The 15,675-nt window shown below is 39.7% G+C and overlaps 1 long non-coding RNA gene across 3 annotated transcripts; it reads left to right on the plus strand.

Annotated features, from left to right (window-relative positions):
* Positions 1 to 12,153: 12,153 nt before the first annotated feature.
* On the plus strand, positions 12,154 to 15,415 carry LOC130209623 (uncharacterized). 3 transcript variants are annotated; one of them, XR_008834654.1, is made up of 6 exons: positions 12,157 to 12,316; positions 13,230 to 13,288; positions 13,360 to 13,457; positions 13,596 to 13,691; positions 13,831 to 14,013; positions 14,828 to 15,415. It is a non-coding gene; the product is annotated as an uncharacterized LOC130209623 (long non-coding RNA). The 3 variants fall into 3 exon arrangements; XR_008834652.1 differs by having other exon boundaries at positions 12,154 to 12,316; positions 13,360 to 13,691; XR_008834653.1 differs by lacking the exon at positions 12,157 to 12,316 and adding an exon at positions 12,423 to 12,506 and having other exon boundaries at positions 13,360 to 13,691.
* The last annotated feature ends 260 nt before the right edge of the window (positions 15,416 to 15,675 follow it).

The following is a 15,675-nucleotide window of genomic DNA, read 5'->3' on the forward strand; positions in this document are numbered from 1 at the left end:
TCCCCCAGTGACAGGGCACAGTGGCTCTGTCTGCTGCTCTGTCTGACTGGCACAATTGAACGCTGTCAACGTGTTGATTGTTATCACTGAAGGGAGAGATTTTGGTTTGCAATTTGACCAGTGGGTACATTTTCAACCCGGACCACAAATAAAACACATATATACGGAGAATATCCTCTGAACTTCCCACTTGGGTGAGTGGGTGAGTGGGAGTGGCTTGCAACCACACGCCATTCATTTGCTTTGCTTGGGAACCAACCCAGGTCGTCATTGCATATCAGCAAACTGCTTCCCAGCCTGAAGCCCACCTGAACACAGCTCTCCAGGGCTGGCAGAGAGTGGAGAGTCAGTCAGCACACAGACAGTGGCATGCCAGGGCTGTGGAAGCGAAGGAATGTCTTCCCTGAGGAGTATGAGCAGAGAGAGCAAATTACCAACCTCCTCTATGAGGAGGGTGCCATTTGTTATACAACGCTTTAAGCTTTAGGGACAGCGAGCATTGGGTCTGAGTAACTGTCAGACCCAATGCATATAATTCAACGAACAGTGCGAGGGAGGCAGGTAAATGTTTAACCATGGCCACATAATTCAGCTTGTTCACTCATTCTTTCGGCTGGAGGGGAATTTAGGGTCTCGTCTGTGTCTCTGGATTCTTTAAATATTAAGCTATGAGGGAGGTACAGTTAAGGTTTGAGGCTGAATTCGTAGGTGTTATGACCGGCTTTTTCTAACTGTGAATTCTGTAGTTTCGGGTCTGTTGAATTGCAGTCGAGATCACAGTTGATGGCGTATGAGCCGCTGTGAAACAAAGACGAGGCCTTTGGGCTTTGTGTTACAAGGTTACCAGCAACTTGGCCAAAAGCATAGAAGTATGACTCACTACAGCATTGTTATAACGCAGAAGGAGTACATTATTTGATGATGCAATGATTTCATTGCAGCCGGGGGGATTCAGAGCGACCTGCGGTGGTTGATGAAGAATAAAGTAGAACAGAACAAAAGGGCAACTTAATAAAGCAACAAGAATCTCTGCAATTCCATTTTATAGCTTTTTAAATGCTCATGGTAGCAATATCTCAGCCACACAGGACAACGCTTTTCTTTTAGGTATGTTTTGTGAGTTAAATGAATTACAGTTTTCACACAAAGTCCAAAATAAATGCCCCGTTCTGCCCATGTTGTGCTAAATTGATTAGGTGTGATAAATCGCAGTCTATTTTTTAAACTTCAAACAGAGTTACAGCAAATCCCACCTCCGCTTCTCCGCTGTGGAGCAAGCAGCAGGCTGTGAGTTTGCACTGAGAGAGGAAGAGGGCAGCTCTGGGACAGGAAACACAAGAAGATTTCCCTGGTGGGGAGCCCTATTAGTCCGTCATAGATTTCCAGAGGAAAAACACAATGGAGGCTGCAAACACACAGCTGAACTCACTGTTGGAGATCCCCTGGCCCACTGTAATAATCTCAGTGTTTACAGCGAGCATTCATGAACTCCTCTGAATTCGATTCAGGATTTTGAATTCACTGGTATATTTGATTTATTCTTTAAAACGTTTATTTATTTATTTAATGAACTTCTTAAGACAAGAACACACACAAACAAATACAATAATGATGAACAGAAAGGAACTATATGTATGTAGCCTCTGTGTTTATTATTCAGATTGAAGAATATTTCCAGTATGTAACTGAAAAATAAGTAAAATATTCAACTGAAAACATTTCCTGGTTTTTCTACGAGTGAATTAGTCCATGCATTTATATTAACTGTAAGGCGAAGATCATTTATTTATAGAACAGTTATAGTTCGAAGGGCTTTAAATGAATAACAGACATTAAAATGAGGTGATCAATAAATATGCAGGGATAATAGATAACAAATCTGAGTAAACAGATATGGTTTAAGTTTGTATTTAAACATGCTTTGGTAGGTTGTTCGTATGTATTTGCACTATTATAAAAAACACTGGTTACATTGTATTCATAATTGAGAATCCCATATTAGTATTGTCATTTATCCACATTTGTTTTTCAACTTCACAAGATTAGATGGAACCAATCATAATTCATTCCAGCCATCAGGCCAAAACAAGCAATAACCAGACAAACTAAATCACTATTATGTCCTCATCCACTCATCAGCACTCCCTCTTCATATCATATTCCCTCCCTACATTCACCACACTTCCTGTGCACATGCGCTTCAATTCTATGCTATTCTGTCCACAAGGTCCAGTGGGAGTACATGTGTGCAGTACAACAGTTGGCTTTCCACAGACATCATTGGCCCAGCTATCTGACTTGCAGTCCATCCTTCAGCTCCTATCTGCAGTCATTTACCGCTGCTCCATTTCAATTATACAGTGCTGATTGGCTTTGCCTGCATGCTGCGGTCCCAGAAGGATGTTCTGGGAAAACAAAGCACAGCTCCACAATACTCTGAACCCAACTTTCTCATGGGTTGAATTTGAGAAAGGGAAACACACTTTGACGATCTGAAATAAATCGGATCGGAAACTTCGCTTATTAATATTGATAACGTACGATTCCCTCTCCGTCTTTCAGTGCACGATATAGCATATTGTACCTGTGTTCAAAGAGGAAGTCAGTCAACCAGTTTTATGCTCACATGTTTGGTTGCATTTTCATCTAAATTTAGGAGATCAAGGGAGAGCGAGAGAGAGAGAGAAAGGGAGGGAGGGAGAGAGAGAGAGAGATTGAAAAAAGTAATATATATTGTAATATGTATTTGTAATTATTAGCAGTTATCCCTGTCTCTCAGTCCTGATTCCTTAATCAGGCAGGAGAAAGGGAACACTGTAGGATAGAAGATGGATAACAATCTCCAACAGAGTGTGGACAACACTGAGCATGATTTTCTCATTTCCATGGGATACCTCATCAAGGTGAAGTGCTTTCCTGAGTTACTGACTAATTGTCTCGGTACAAGATGAAGACAAAACAATCCATTTTGTGATGAAGAGGCGTTTTAAGAACTACAACTGAGGAAAATGGATGCTCCAGTCTGTTTGAATTGGTCTCCCTCAGGGCGAGACATGAGACCACACACCTGAATTATTTCAACTTGATTGTGGGTTCGGACTGTCAGCCAAGTACCCATATCTTATTTGGTTTGATTAGAAATAATTGCATTGAGCCAACATGTACTGTCACTTGTATTGTTTATTTATCTGGAGGGTGGTATTTCACAAGGAGTACCTACGGAAAAAAGAATATGATTCGAGTCGTGATGATCACCACCATCTGCTGCAATGGAAGTGGTGTGTTCCATACCAACGCCCTGCCGGAGACAAACAGACCAGTGCTTAATCAACAGAGACATCTAGAGGTTGAAAATACAGCTGCATCATCTCAAAACAATGCCTTGTCCGATTCGGACAAAATTATTTTGTCAAATGTGCTGAATACCATATTTATTCACGTGAAAGCTAAATTGCACAACTATGGAGAACAGGTTATATGAACCTCTTCAAAAAAATACCACAAATTACAGCATGGACAATCCAGTTGGATTAATGTTTGCTTCTGGCTGTGGCCATCCAATTAGTCATGCACTACTGTAATATGGTGATCAGTGTGAGCTCAGAGGCAAGAAATAACAACTCTAGATGGCTTTATGAGGCATGGCAGACCAAATGACAACCATTTACCATCAAATCACACCGCTCTGCAAGGTCAACAGCTCTGTGTGGGGAGCGTTGGGGAGGGCATTTTCAAAAGTAGAGCCGGGAAAGTGCACAAATAAGCATGGACGTTGTTATGTTATCTATATTGTACAGTAGTCGATGGTTCTGGATGCCACCAATTAATAAATGCAGGTAGAAATCTTCCATCCAAACTACATTATTTGGTGGGAGAACAAACGTCTTCTACTATACTGCTCTGCTAGCTATGAACCACACACTTTCGTACAATGAACTTCTCTACCTCGTCAAACCATTTTAGTTTTGATTCAATTGATTTATGTAAATAAAGTTAAAGTTGAAATGAGAGAAAAGAAAGAGGAGGGATTCATTTGTGTTTGACATATTTGGTCTGAACCAAGGCACAAAGACACAGGGTTATAAATTATTCTTATTTTTTAAGCCTTGAAGGTTTATGAAATTAAATCAACCCCAACTTTGTGAGGTTGCGGCTTCTTCTTAAAAGGAAACTTCTTATTCTATAAATAAGACCCATTCATCCACTTCGCCCCACATCCAGGTCAAGGATGGTACTCAGCATTTGTTATCATCCATTTGGTGCAGGTTTTGGCTGGGGGAGGGAGATTGATGAATTGTGCTCCCAGGCAGGGGTCCCAGCAGGCAGAGTGGTGCTGTTTAAGGGGGCGCCCTGTGCCCCCCAGCAGCCCATTAGGATTAGGCCACATGTGTCCTCTGTCAGCACTATCATACCTGAGTAAAATGAATTCCTGAGAAAGCAATATTTTTATATATTTAAAGGGCTGTTTAGGTAGTCAACATACAAACATAAAGTACCTCACACTTAAACTTGGGAAACAATATTAATTCTAATAATTTTCTGGAGGTTTTAATTGCTGGGGTCAAATTGACCCCGAGGGTAAAATATGTTAGTAAATGTTAAGGAAACAGGAGGGTTAAAGAAACTCCAGCAGCCCCCATATAAGCTCCCCCAATCACTGTCCCTTTCTCTTTTATCTCCCACGACTAACAAAACCCTGTGTACCTTCATGCCATTTTCACTCTTCACCTAACATAGCATTTCACTGCTTTAGGGAAGCAAGGGAGAGGTTCTCAGAGTGAAATGGATGTGCAATCACAGCCCTTTCCTTGAAGGTTATTACCCACACTTCCTGGTTTGTCTTGAAGGCCACCATAAAGACGATGTGAGGAAACGACAATGGTCAGGTTCGTTGAGTCAGAGCGTTAGGCCACTAGCAGGAGAAATAGCTTTGACACTACAGGCTCCTCAAATCACCACACTGAGCCACCTAAATGCCACAGCAATAAGCAAAGAGACAGGCTGCATTTTTCATCACAGAAGGGGAGCTCGTTCCAGAGCGAAGGAGACCGGAGCATCTTGTTTTGCACATCTCTTGGAACGGGGGATGTGAAGTGTTGTCAAGGAACAGCTTCACAGCGGTGGGACAAAGCTTTCATTAAGGCTAAAATTGAGGGACATCACTACAACATAACATGTCCAGGGAGCTGTTTAGTTGAGGTAAAGCAACGGTGATAACAAATGAGCCAATTGAAAGCTCATTACATTGCTGAAACATACAGTATATTAGAGAGTCCTAGGCGGCAGAAAAAAACCTTTACTATAGCTCCGTTCATTGTCCAATTTCTAGGACACACACTTCTGGTGTAGAAGCACGATTAAAATCAAAAGACACATTTGATTTTTTTACCACTGGGACACTGAACATTTAGCATTCTCGCTCTCCCCTCAGTGATGAAGTTAACAAGGTATTTGCCTTAGGCCCCGGTTCCTTTGCAAGAAATTCAATGTTTCATCACTCATGTGCATTTATGTATCGCTCTTTATTTCACTTGCAGTAGATAAATGTTTCTTTGAAATTTGTCACTTTAAGCTCCCCAGACTGTATTGCGTTGTGACTGATATGCACGGGGTCATATTCTATTGCTATTGTTATTCTTCATGAAGGCTCCAGAAAACGCACAGCTCTGACTTCCCAAAATACCAAACCCATTATTTCCCCTCTCAGGTGATCTCATGAATCATTAAAGTCTCAAATTGAAGTGATGAAAGCACAGTCCTATAATGAAACATTTCCTCCTACATCAAATAAAACAGATATCACAAATCGCAGGGCGGAAAACTGCAGCTCAACATTGACGTTACCAAGCAGGCACGCCCTCATTTTTACTCAGAGGAACCCTATAAATACAAGGAAGCATTTGAAATCTGCACACATTGTTGAATAATTAATAAAGGGGGTGAAGCTATAAACACAGAGTTACAAACAACACACTGTAAATCTTTGCTGGAGTGTGAAAAACAGGGTCTGAATGTATCTGCTCGCTGACTGCATGTTTTTTTCCCCCTCCGTGGTCCTCTTCTGTCCTGTTGTCACAGCGTTGCATTGTTCTGCTGTTGCTTTTCTCAGAGGTCCACAATTCCAAACTGAATAAACTACATCTGCTCTGATGTTGCCAACTGATATTTTAACAAAGATAGATTATTCTCAGTAGGAACTACACCATAGTTCTTTTCTTTCCTTTTCTTCAAACGAGTAACCAGCTGAGATACATGTGTTTATACACTATATACTATCCCTTAGCTGTAGACTGTATATTTTAGTATTATTCAGAAATGTACATAAAAAATGTAATGTGGGTATAAAGGAGTATGGATAGTGATATAGCACATTGTGCATGAACACAAGTACACCCGTAAGTCATATATAAGCTCTAAACTGCATGTTTATGGCTCAAATTACCACTAATCGGCATTCTGAAGTACAAGACACAAGCATTGCTGAATTTAACCTACATGAAGATGATAGATTATTTCTGGCACAATGGTCTGCAGTATCCGTGCACCAATCCAACACTTTTCAACCACTCGGCACTGAGTTATTAAACCCCAACAGCTCCCTTTGATCAGGCACCTTATTATGAGGCATCATGTTTTCATTATCATGAAGATGACATCTTGATCACACTTTGATTTATTCTGCCTCATTCAATTCGCTTAAGAACTCTGGAGGAATGGCTGGAAACACAAACACACACACACACACACACACACACACACATACGTCCACACACACAAACAGTACCGAGAAGGAGTGAATGAGGACATTGTAAGAGACACATCCACTGAGGGGACAGAATCCATTATAACCCACCTGTCAGCTCTTCAGTTCACTCCTGATGATTTCACCCACCAACCCATTTATTGAAAAATATTACATTTTCTGGAACACAATAACCCTGGAAATTAATTAAATGTTTTAATAGTACATGAATCCCTAAAATATATGATTCACCGCACTCAGCTCGGCCTGATGAAGGGCTGTTTGTTGCGACTGTAGCTTAATGGAATAGTTTAACATTTTGGCAAATGCTGTGATGTCTCTATAAAATGAATATGAAGTGAGCAGCCAGTTAGTTTAACTGATCATAAAGATAGTCGGATAATTCAGGATTATTCTTATGGTGACTGTGGCTCGGTGTTAGAGCGAGTCAACCTTCAATAGGATCGGAGGTTTGATCCTCGGCTCCACTAGTACGAGCTGAAGTGTCCTTTGGCAAGACGCTTAACCTTACATTCTCTCTCGTAAGCGTCCTTGTGAATGTATGTAACTGTTAGTTCGTCCTGATGGGCAGATGGCGCCTGCCATCAGTGTTTGAATGTGTGTGAATGGATGAAATATGACATAAAGTGCAAAGGCGCTTTGAGTGGTTGGAAGATGAAAAAGGTGCTGTATGATAAACATGTACCATTTATATGCACTTTTTTAAATACTGTAAGAGGTTTAGATCACATGGATGGATGTGGAAAAAGACAATGCAACAGTAGAATACTTCGGGTATGAATATATCAAATGGAGCGGTGATGAAAAAATACCCTGAATAGAAAAGAAAATATACAAACTAGTGTGTTTTTTAATTGCTTACTTTCCAAGGATAATTGTTCATTTAGTATGCATAACAGTTGGTGGTATGTAAAGAAGAAGATATTCTCTACTAAATGATAACTAACTTCTGCCATGCATAAGGAAACACAAACTTAAAGCCAGGAGCATCATGCATTGTTGTACAGCATCAGTAATTCAGTGTGCCTTATAGTCAAATAGAGAAAAGTTATTCCACCAGTTATGTACAAGCCAACAGGAACAACATCCTTGGTAAGGTGAAGATCGGCAGAGCGGAGATCTGCAGGTTTGTTGCCAAAATAAAGAAACTTTACATTTGTACCATTCAATGTTGTCTACCCTTGAAAACTCTGGTTATGTGCAGAGCTGTTAACTTTTGATCCATTGGAATGATCGCCGCATAAGGACGCATTTGTTTTGAGCTGAATGCAGTTGCTAAGAGTGAAGTTTGTCAAATTGCTGCCAGGCTTGAAGAAGGACACCTGATGTTTGGCATTCACTTGTTCTTGCGAGATGAATTTCTTTCAAACTAACAGCTTTAATTATCCGGCGCGGCACAAATGTACCCTTAAAACAACATTCTTTAGGGGAGTGAGTACTTGAAGGTCAGGGAATAAGCGCTCAAAATGAGAGGCTCATTTCTTGTATCACAATGCCATCCTGTGGTAAATCTGTGTTATGTCTCACCTTTCACTCTCGACAATCTAAAACCTACTCCACCCTTGACAATGCACGGCATAAGGACTTACGTATGAATTGAAATATCAAATTTTTTCCAAACCAAGCTGTTGAAGAAAGAAAGGCTGCTTAGGATGGATCGTTTACTTTTGGGGCAAAGGCCACATCAGAAGCACACTCCACTAATTATTCACATGAAGGTCAGCAAACTCATCAGGTGGAGTGCTACTCAGCCTTTGAAACTAAAAAAAGACTCTAAAGGGCGTTTTGTAAAGTCTGAGAAATGAACCTTGAGGAAAACATTATATCAGTTTATGCTTAAAGACTACTTCAATTTAGATCATGGTCAAAGTATCCAGTGTTTTTTGTAATTTGACCCATCGAGGACTAAAAGTCTGGGTAGCTCTGCCTCTGAAGTTTCTTGTTTTAATCAAACTCTTTTGAGTTTCATACCATTGTGAGCATTCAGTTCTACATTGCAGTAGGACTTTAAATGAATTTATAAGTGTATCAATATATATATATAACAGGCTCATATTCATATGATAAGAAGGATATATCGAAAGAATCGATGGGACTAATGACCGTAGCTGGGCTGAAAAAAGGTATTTCTCATGTTATGTCAACATCCAATTTTCTTACTGCTTATTGTTGAGAAAGTGAAAATATATACAGTGTATATTTCTCAATAATAATTCCAGTGTAGAGCATTACAGGAAAAGGTGCACACTTTCACTTCTCCAATTTTTACATCACTCCACCTTCCAGTAGCTCTGAATATGCTGATGCACAGTGAGTGCAAATTACAGAGGATTTATCTCGAGAAGTTTCAGTGAATTCTGTTAAAGTTTCTGTGAAGCACCTGCAATCCTTTCTGGAATTAATGGCGCATGAGGCAAATCTCTCAATGCTTCAAAATTCATATTTACATTGCCCTTGAGCCTGTAAACCTTGACAATAATGCATTTAGCAAACTGCCAGCAGAGAGCAAGGAGAAGGTTAATCTAAAATGGTACCACTCCTATTCTTCGGAAATGTCGAGCCTTGTGATTAATGGGTTGGAAAATCATCAGAACATAAACCGTGGCAGTTGGTACACAGTCCTCGGGGGATTGACAAATATGTGTGACAAATATGACTAATTAACCCTCTGAACTGACCCATGACCCATTCAACTGTGTGACTGAAACGACAGTACACCAATCACAACCTCAACGAGCAACGCGGCCGCCTGCCCCGTGATTATAAAGTCACACGGTATACATTATACAATACAATTGGATGGATTACCTAAAGTGTATATAAGAAAAACGTTGACCATTTTAAGAAAATAAAACCTCAACATTCAAGACAGAATCACAAAGAATTTCAGCAGCGCAGGGACCGTGTATGTACCTGTCGGATCAAGTTCACGTAACATTAGTAAAATTTTGTGAGTACAAACATTGTTTAATCTACAGAACTGTCACAGATGTGTATATATATATCAGGGGAGATATGCATTTCATGTGGAGAGTGGTTGTCCTGAGACCACAAGGTAGCCGGCTCGATCCCTGTTCTCCCCATAGTTTGCATGTCGAAGTGTCCTTGAGCAAGACACTGCACTGCAAAAATTAAAATCTAAGTAAGATGAAATATCTCAAATTAAGGCAATCTATGCTTGTTTTTTGACTGACTAGATATTTCTTCTTACAAGGCAGTTTTCATGTTGGAGCATTTCACTTGTTTTAAGTGTTTTAGTCCTTAATTATCTTAATAAGGTATTAAAACTTGTTAATGAGATGTTATTACTTGTTTTGAGCAAGTTAACGCTTGAAACAAGAATTGACATAATCATAAGGCTGTTTGGTCAACACTGACAAGTACAGAACTGCTTTGTTAGTCAGACTTTCTTATTTCAAGCTTCCCATCCTTTCCATCTCTTTACAAATTAAAAACAGATAAAAACTCAATGGAGTTTATTGTTTTGGTGTCAATATTAAAACACAGCGGAGCAATTATGTATTCCTAGACCAAATACAGAACACAATAGTATATAATAGACATATCTGGGGAAAACACTGAGTCATTTGAACTGTTGTGCAATTCTATTCTATCTCCAAGATGGTATTTTACTTGTACGTTGGAATCAAAAGGAAATATGTTTTTCACCAGTCCAAATTCTGACATATTACCATTCAGTACTTTGGCGCCTATACCTTCGATGATGTCAGTGAGCAGATATGTCATAGATTCCCTCTTCAATAAAAGATAAATGTGAATTCTCAAGATCAGAGAACAAGTGTACTTTTATCAATTCATAAAATGTACATCAACTACAGCACTGTGTCAAATATTTGAAATCAGGAATGATAATGAATGAATTAGAATAAATTCTGACACTAACATCTTTTTAAACACATGCATACACACACACACACACACACACTACTCAGCCAACTGACCCGTAACCTCCTAATTGTCTTTCAAATTAACCTTACATATAATATTTACCTAAATATAATACATTGAGGTCATGGGGTGAAATCGCCTCCAAAACCTTCACAAGAGGAAAATCCTTAAAACCAGTCTTTTAGTTAATTTTTCGTACTTTCAAGCAACTTAGAGATGTGGATCCTCTTCAAATTCAAAGAGGGACATCTGAATATGAATACCCTACAATTTGGGACTGATAGCTGCAATTTAAGGGCCCCCAAAAAAGGTCCAAATGGTCAAGTTGGGCCTTATTCTCTTATATTCGCATATTTTTTGATAAGTGCAAAAATGGTCATAATCTCCTAAATATTAGTCCTGGATATCCAAAATTGAACACAAACACTCAAGACAGGGCCTACAATGAGGTGAAGGGGTGAAATTTCCCCCAAAACACACACAAGAGTTAATTGGCTGTCTGAAATCCAGGACTTGAAGAGGGTGTGTGGCTTTGTAAATCTGAGACCCTGTTAAGAGTTTGGGCTGATTTTAGCTTCTTTTTTTCTAAACATGTCAGATCTTAGCTTTCTTTTCCAGGTTGTAGCCACTCCCAAATGGGGCCCAACCATGTAGGCTGGCAATATCTAGCACTTAGCATCCCTGCTTGGTAGCGGTTTAAAAAACGAGAAGAAAACAAATGCACTCCTTTGAAGGTTTTCAAGGAAGTCCTCAAATGTTTGTAATATATGAAAAATCTCAATTATGATGTTCTACGAGTCTGTTAGACCAGTGCTCTGGACTTCTCCGTAGTCTGCTGGGGGAGCAGCATTGTAACTGGAGAAAACCAACCGACTCACTAAACTGGTGTGGAAGGCCAGCTCCATCATTGGCTGCAAAGAGGACTATCCGGAACAGGTGGAGAGGAGGACATGAAGAAATGTTTGTCCATATTGGAGAACATGGACCACCCTCTCCACCACCTACTGCAGGGACAGCGGAGCACGTTCTTCAACAGACTACTTCAGCTCCGCTTCACAAGGACAGACCGGAGAACATTCCTGATACAGAAGAACATTCCTGATAGAGGAGAACATTCATGATACAGGAGAACCTTCCTAATACAGGAGGACATTCCTGAGACATGAGAACATTCCTGATACAGGAGAACTTTCCTGGCAACTATTAGACTTTACAATAAATCACCTCAGGCCAGATCCTCCTCAAATTGAACAACATCAATGAACATTGCACCGCTTTCACTTTATATACACTTAGATACACTGTATTTACTTTCATTTTTATTATTTTTTAAATGTCCTTTATTATTTAAATTCTTAAATGTAATATGTCCTGTCCTGCGATTTTATTTTATTGTATTGTATTCTTCAAATAATCTAGTTACTAGAGAAGCAAACAGCACAGACAGCCAGAGACAGACAAGAGAACAGAGAGAGAGAGAGAGAGGCCAGGTGCAGTGATCAGAAAGCAACGATCACAGATTGAACTGTTGAACCCGGTTTCGCGCCACTTCTCCGCAGTTTGAACTGCGCGCTGCTCTCCTGCTTCAGTGACGAAACGCCACAGAGGGAACGACAGCCTCCTGACATGACAGCTCTTCTTGAGGTAAGAATGCCAACTTAATTTAATTTCAGAGAGTAAAAGTTGTATTGAACGGGCAACGTTAGTGACACCTTGAGGTTTCTACTCGGCTCTCCCATGAGGAGTTGAGCTAGCCTCGTGTGAGCTAGCGGGTAGCTACTTTTGAATTCGAGGCATGGTGTTCTGCAGTTCTGTGTCGCCTTGGACGTCAAGAGTAAGTTAACTTAGCTATCTGATGGTTAAGTGTCTTCACGTTTCTTTAACATCGTCGATGTAACGTAGGTTGTCGGTTTCTGTGTTGAAGGAGCCAACATTAGCTTACTTTACCACATGTTAGCTCAGGCAATGTGTAGCTAACTTTCGTATTATAGGTTCATTACTGTGGCAGGTGGGTTAAGACACCTGAGGGGTCACGTGCTACACACTTCATCTAATAACGACCATTTTATTGAAGTGCTTTGAAACTGGTTCCACGCAGACATGTATAGACAAGCTCACATATACCGGAGCGGTCAGTCCGGACAGTCACGTGACCAGACACGTTATTGTACAGGTCTGTTCACGTGACGTCGGGACTCTGTTCACGTGACCGCTTTAAACTGCGCTGTGTCATATGATGTCGGGACTGCTGTTAACGTGACGCTCTTAACTTGATGCTGTTGACGTGGTCGGGACTCTGTTCACGTGACTGTTGTTAACATGACGCGTATAACTGCGCTGTGGCGGACATGACAGCTCACAGCTCCTCAGAAGCGCCGTGAGCTGTCCAGTGAGGGGATGGTTTCATGATCAAATCTTCATTTACTGTCCACATTATCAGATGAGGACGTCACCAAAGAGTGTCCTTTGAGTCGATGTTTACATTTATGTACAGATAATTAATAAGAACATTTAGTTTATCGTAAAATGCTAATTATTTTCTCCTGCCACCTTTCAGACATTGTCATCCAATTTGGATGGAACAACTTCGTGACCTTAATGACACCCAGCAACACGGTGAGATTTTAATCCATTTAAATGCAAGAAGCATGACATTTTTTAAGATGTTTTTTCTTTATTTGTGTTAGAGACGCACACAAGCACCACAGGGGAGGATCTGCAGCAAAGGGCCCAACGGAAATCAAACCTTGGCCGCTATGATGACGACAACATGGGGCACTTGAGTGTGAATCTAGCCTTTTCATTTTGATTTACAACCTTGGCATTAAAAAGAGCAAAAGTTGATGCTTGAGATGATTTTGGTTTGACTGAAGAGGATGTACGTCTTCCCCTTGTCCTTTATCCCCTTACTCTTTCTTTTTAGGTGTGACTACGACTACCAGCATGAACCTCAACACCTTCTTTGCTGTTCCACTAGTGTGACCCATGATCGGATACAAGTTGTCAAGGATAAACGGTGGTAAGTGGTTTTAAGTTCAGTGTGTTAATTTAACAACAGAATAAATTGTTATTGTTGTAACCACTTTGTCATGTTGTAAATGCTATTTAAAGTTATATTGTTGTTAATCTTTTCAATTGTCTTTTTTCTGGCTGTACAGAGAATCATGTCAGCCCACAGACAACCGATTGACCTGTGAGTCTTCAAGCAGTAATGATGACTACGCCTGCCTTAAGTTCCAGTTTCCTGAACATCATGGCATGTCTGCAGGAGATTCGGTCCCCACCTGTCTTCAGTCTGGACCTAATGACTCAGACACCAGTCTTGTCGAGGCTAAATCGAGGTAAGCGGTGATGTAGTTCAGTATAGCAAATGATAGGTGCAAGCACAACTCAAACCTCCCTCAATTGATCATCCTCAATTAATTTTCTTGTGGTTTGAACTGATATCCCCCTTAAATTTAGTTCCACGTATAGCAGAAACGTTTAATTAATTCTATGGCATATCGTCATGTGTACTATCTTTCCCAAATCCACCCTAAATAGGTTTGCAACTCTGTCTTTGCACACAGGTGACATGTACTATAAATGTAATGGTAAATGCAGGAGGGCATTGTTTGCAATTGGACTGGGTCTCATTAAAACAATTTAAATGTAAGGCGGAGGAAGATATATCAGCTATTGTACACTGAGTATTTCAGTTATACAAATCCACAACAGGCTAGACTGTAATCTAGTTTATCCTTTTTTTGCAATAATAATTGTGTTATTGCTTATAGGGGTACATCAAAAGGTTTTATGTTAGTGTATCTTAAAAAAATACAAACATGTTTTTAAATGATGGAATTAATTGGATGGGCTGTTACCCTGGTTGGAAACCCGAACCACGTGAAACGTGATGATGGTCTTGATTGCCTGAGTGGACTCATCTGTAGGCTGCAAGATTACAGACATGTAACACATTGTAATGATGCCTTTATGCTAAAATATGTCCTTATTCAACATTGAACCTGACTTATTAATATTGTTTAACTATAAAGGTGACTTTATCATTGGAGCTCAGTTTACCAGAAGGCAGTGAATGTGTATCTGTTTCAGCATCATGCTCAAGCACTGCATCAATCTAACTTTGCCTTTGCTTTGTTTTTTTGGCTGCAGAGAGGATCACCTGATGTCAACATACGAGTTTTCAAGAAGAACTTCCTGAACTTTGTGTCCGTGTGAGACTCTACCATGCTGGGTGCCCTCTTCAGTCAAGTCTGGACACAGCGACTCATTGCTCTTAATCAACTCTGGGCAAGTGGCTAATCCTTTGCTTATTCATGGGATATCCTTCATGTCCACATCCTGTTTCTTCAAGATCTCAACAATGCTTTGTGAGTATACAACACATGTGAGTGGATCAGTTCAACCTGTTTTTCACAGAATGTTAGTTTCTTAAGGTTTTCATCAACGATGGTTTGTATCTTGTTTTACAAAAGGTGTTCTTAAGATATTTCCATTTGTAATTTACAATAATCAAATGTTGACTGTAAAATCTATGCCAACCTATTGTTATACACTGTACCATGTTTTTGCAAAGGAATTCTGGTAACTAGTTGCCAGCAACTTTTTTTGAACTTTGTAATAAAATACCGTAACTGTAATAAAGTTTACAGTATAACTGTTGTTTTTACAAAACTTACTGTCATGTCTTGTATGTTCACCGTTAATTGGAACTTTTCAATAAAGTACCATTATATATTATACAGTTGTACTGTGTTTTTCATTGGGTTTACAGAAGAACTACACATTTCTAGTATTATATACATTGTCAAATTACTGATTTTAAGCATATTATGGTATTTCTCTCTGTAAATTTCATGATATTCCAAGAATATTGCATGAGCATTGGATGCTAAATTTCAGGAAACTTTCCTACATATTGAGAAAACAATTCTTAAATTTGTCATTGTATCAAGACAAATGTACTTGTTTTTAGTGTAAAATTACTTATTTTAAGATGT

This window comes from Pseudoliparis swirei, chromosome 19, assembly GCF_029220125.1.
Source record: "Pseudoliparis swirei isolate HS2019 ecotype Mariana Trench chromosome 19, NWPU_hadal_v1, whole genome shotgun sequence".
NCBI classification, from domain to species: Eukaryota; Metazoa; Chordata; class Actinopteri; order Perciformes; family Liparidae; genus Pseudoliparis; species Pseudoliparis swirei.